Source organism: Callithrix jacchus, chromosome 13, assembly GCF_049354715.1.
Source record: "Callithrix jacchus isolate 240 chromosome 13, calJac240_pri, whole genome shotgun sequence".
Taxonomy (NCBI): Eukaryota; Metazoa; Chordata; class Mammalia; order Primates; family Cebidae; genus Callithrix; species Callithrix jacchus.
This window is the reverse complement of record NC_133514.1, coordinates 64,685,293-64,690,043: the sequence shown is the minus strand read 5'-3', so window position 1 is coordinate 64,690,043 and position 4,751 is coordinate 64,685,293. Positions and strand designations below refer to the sequence as shown.

General features: G+C 41.9%; 1 non-coding gene across 1 annotated transcript; it reads left to right on the top strand.

Annotated features, from left to right (window-relative positions):
- The first annotated feature begins 476 nt into the window (after positions 1 to 476).
- LOC118147096 (small nucleolar RNA SNORA81) lies at positions 477 to 649 on the top strand. Its single transcript, XR_004733260.1, has one exon. It is a non-coding gene; the product is annotated as a small nucleolar RNA SNORA81 (small nucleolar RNA).
- Positions 650 to 4,751: the final 4,102 nt, after the last annotated feature.

The window sequence follows — 4,751 nt, the reverse complement described above, 5'->3', positions numbered from 1 at the left end:
GCTACCCATAGATCCCCGAAGCTGCCTATACTTTGCTGCTATGTGGCTCTCTCCGGGGCAATTCACGTGGCTGCTTCCTCAAGGCTGAAAGGACAGTCAAGCTCCATTCTGCTAAGTAGGAGTCTTATATAACATAGTGTAATCAAAGGAGTGTTGACATTGCATCATCTTTGCTATCTCTATTGTATTGGTGGGATGTGAATGACAGGTTCTATCTACACTCAAGGAGAAGGGCACCAGGAGGCAGAGATCACTGAGGGTCTCCTTAGGGTCTGCCCACCACATATTCTCTATGCAATTCTGATTTCTCCTTGAAATAAAAATAATAGAAAAAAATGACAAAGAGCTTTATGAGCATTTTATACTGACCTATAAAGGTCAACTGTGCTGCTTTAGGTCTGTTGCTTCAAGTACAGGTTTGATCAGGATTTTAAAAAATAAGCATAACTTCTTGTATAAGCTAAATATAAAAAATAAACATCTTGTATAAGCTAAACACTTCTTGTGCTAAAACTGCAGAAACTAGGACCATATCTTGGTTTCTGTAATGATGCTAGCAGAGTACATACAAGAATAAACATAACAGCATTAGATTGTAAAGACTGGGGTGAGGTCAGGCACAGTGGGTCACACCTATAATCCCAGCACTTTGGGAGGCCAAGGAAGGAGGATTGCTAGAGCCCAGGAGTTCAAGACCAGCCCAGACAACACAGAGAGATCCAGTCTCTACAAAAAAGAAAAAACTGGGGAGGGAAAGAAAGAAAGAGAGAGGAAAAGAAAAGAAAAATAGATGATACCAAAGTGACACTAGTCATGAGCTCCTGTGAGGAAAGTTATTGGCTTTATCCTCTAGACTGCTGGGGTGGATATAAGATGGGTCTGGCTGGGCGTAGTGGCTCATGCCTGTAATCCCAGCATTTTGGGAGGTTGAAGTGGGTGCATCATTTGAGGTCACGCGTTGAAGACCAGCCCGGCCAACATAGTGAAATTCATCTCTACTAAAAATACAAAAAGAAGGCGTGGCAGGGGTTGTCACCTGAAGTCGGGATTTCTAGACCAGCCTGGCCAACATAGGGGAACCCTGTTTCTACTAAAAATACTAAAAAATTAGCTGGGCATGGTGGCAGGCACCTGTAATTCCAGCTACTCAGGAGATTGAGGCAGGAGAATTGCTTGAACCCAGGAGACAAAGGTTGGAGTGGGCCAAGATTGTGTTACTGCACTCTAGCCTGGGCGACAGAGTGAGGCTCTGTCTCAAAAAGTAAAAATTAAATTAAATTAAATTAAAGATGGGATCTGAGAAATCTTTCTTTCTTAGAAATTTATTTCCTAGTTCTGTAAAAATGATAGTATTAGGTGTTCTCTATCATTTAATAATATACCTGTGGGCTAAAAGACGTAAGTGCTGTATAAAATCAGCCAATTATGTTAAACTAGCATATCTGTCTTTATTGTGATTGTCATTAGCCTGAATAGAAAGGCCTTTAAAATTGATTATATATATATATATATATTTGAGACGAGTCTCACTCTGTCACCCAGGCTGGAGCGCAGTGGTGTGAACAGCCCTTACTGCAGTCTTGAACTCCTGGGCTCAAGCAATCCTCCCACCTTAGCCTCCCAAGCAGCTGGAACTACAGGCACGCACCACCCCACCTGGCTAATTTTGTAATTTTTTATAGAAATAGGGTCTCATTATATTGCTCAGGCTGGTCTCAAACTCCTGGGCTTAAGCAATCCTCCCAACTTGGCCTCCCAAAGTGCTGGGATCAGAGGTGTGAGCCACACTGCACCTGGACAAAAACTGATTTTTGGGGAAAGTATTTGAATGCATTTTGTTTTGTATTGTATTTACCCAATAAAGTATTTCAAGGCCAGGCATGGTGGTTCATGCCTGTAATCTCAGCAGTCTGGGAGACCGAGGAGGGTGGATCTCCTGAGGTCTGGATTTCTAGACCAGCCTGGCCAACATAGTGAAACCCTGTCTCTACTAAAAACACAAAAATTAGCTGGGCGTGGTGGTACACACCTGTAATCCCAGCTACTCGGGAGGCTAAGGTGGAGGTTGCAGTGAGCCGAGACTGTGCCACTGCACTCCAGCCTGGGCAACAGAGAGAGATTCTGTCTCAAAATAAGAATAAAAGTATTTCACTAGTAAAAAAAAAAATTAAATATAAGCATATTCCAAGACAGCAAGTGTCTTAAAAAATTTTTGAAGCAATGATTTCATTTTCTTTGTTTCTTCATCACAAAGGTAATAAAATTTTGTAATGTAGCATTGTAATTATCAAAACAGATTTTGGAAATACCCAGTTTTTGGTTCAAACCCCACTCATTTGCTATGGAAACTTATTTCGTTTGCTGTTTGCTTCCATCTTCAGACCCTTGCACATGCAGTTCAATCATCCTATAAAAACTATCTACCTTCATCTCTTCTTATCTAGGTCTTTGCTCATCACTCACGTCCAACAGACTGAGGAAGATTTTTAAAAAGTCTTTTTCCTCAAGCATGTAAGTTGCTCCATTACATGCTTGAAGTAAGCACTTGCATTCTTACTGACTGCGCAGCATCTGAACCTTCATTTGTGTTCGGGGACTCTTTACCAAATGAAGCAGGATGCATGCCCCACCACAGACACTGAAAATGCCAGATATTTGTTTTTCTACCCCCACAGCAGGGAGGAAACTGAGACACAACCTAGACTACACCAGTCAGTTGCATTCACAACAGACTTTGAATAAATAAGGAGACAGTGAAATTAAGAAGCAGGGATAACCCATTGCAGTGAGGGGGCAGAGGTGGTAACACCCTATTTCCAGAGGCAACAGTGTCAGGGATTTAGAACACAGCCTCGTGCCCAGTGTGGCTGGTGTGGATGCCAAAAACCATGGAGTATATGCCAGAGAGGGCAGGAGTATTGTCAACACAGGACCATGACTTTTAAAGGCATTGTTCCTAACTTCCAAGCCATGTTTCTCCAGCCCTTCTGGAGTTTCATCAGCTACCAAATGCCATTGTAATAAATTTTCTTTCTGCATATGGTAAGCGCCAATTGGTTTTTCCTGTTTGCTACTAAGAACCCTGTGTACCTGCTGGATCAGAACCCCCCCTAGTCACCATACTTTTTTATAATGTAATTGCTTAATACTCTGTTGCCATACTAGACTCTATGGTAATGATCTGTTTTGTTTATCATTGAATCTTCAGTCACCCAAGAAGAAACTGGTTGGTTGGATGAATGAATGAAACTCTCTACGCTCTCATTTCCTCATCTATAAATTTGGAATAGTAGTTTTGTTTGTTTTTTGAGACAGAGTTTCCCTCTGTTGCCCAGGCTGGAGTGCAGTGGCACAATCTCAGCTCACTGCCACCTCCACTTCCTATGTTCAAGTGATTCTCCTGCCTCAGCCTCCTGAGTAGCTGGGATTACAGGCACGCGCCACCATGCCCAGCTAATTTTTTGTATATTTTTTAGTAGAGACAGGGTTTCACCATGTTGACCAGGATGGTCTCGATCTCCTGACCTCGTGATCCACCCGCCTCGGCCTCCCAAAGTGATATTTTCACTTTAAACTTAAACTGGGCCAGGCGCCATGGCTCATGCCTGTAATCCTAGCACTTTGGGAGGCTGAGGCTGGTGGATCACCTTAGATCAGGAGTTTGAAACCAGCCTTACCAACATAGTGAAACCGTGTCTCTACTAAAAACACACGATTAGCCAGGCATAGTGGCGCTTGCCTGTAATCCCAGCTACTCGGGAGGCTGAGGCAGGAGAATTGCTTGAACCTGGGAGGTGGAGGTTGAAGTGAGCCAAGGTTGCATCATTGCACTCCAGTCTGGGCAAAAAGAGCCAAAGTCCGTTTAAAAAAAAAAAAAACTTAAACTGAAATATACATGCATTTATTGGTAGGTAGCACAGAAGGCAGGTGCAGGCATTACGAAGAATGTCCCGTGTAAGATTCAAGTATGGCAACCAGCATATGCATTCACGTTTGCTATGTGTGCTCAGGTGTGAGAGCCAGAGCATGAAAATTACTTCTACTCACAGGGAGTCTAGTACCTACATTATTTTGTTCTCTCAGCAACTCTATAAAGTAGAAATTGTTATGCTACAGATTATTAAAACAAGAGAAAAACAGACTCAGTAAAGATAATTGAATTATTTTGGGTGCTGCAGCCAACCACGAAGTTGCAATGACCAAATTGAAGCCAAATAAATTGCTCGCTTCTGGCCCATCTCATGTCCCCATCTAAGTTACATCATAAAATTACAATCCTGTGACATTTTTCATAATCTAGACAGGCCTTTCACTTCATTGGTCTAAGGCTTGCCAGTCCTCCTACCTCTCTAAGGGAGGCGTTCATAATAATATGCATAGGCTGTTAAAGCTTCCTTTTCAGATTACCCGTAAGTATCCTGACTTATCATGCCATAAATAAGCCTAGGAGACCCTACTTCATAAATAGTTATTGTCCATACATTAGGTAATAGGTGTGAATTTTCAGAAGTCTCTAAATTCAAAGCATTAATGAACCACAAATGGACTTTTAACATAATTTAATCCCGGTTATTATTCTTGACCTTTTCATTTATTTTCAGAAACCACTTCTCATTTAAGTGACACTTAGCTACTAAGAAGATTCACAGAGTGATTCAGAGTCGAGTATGATGTCCTCAACGTCGAATGTTCATAGAATATTTTTTCTCTTTCCACAGTCTTCAGGAGCAACGCAAACGTTTAGGGGATGT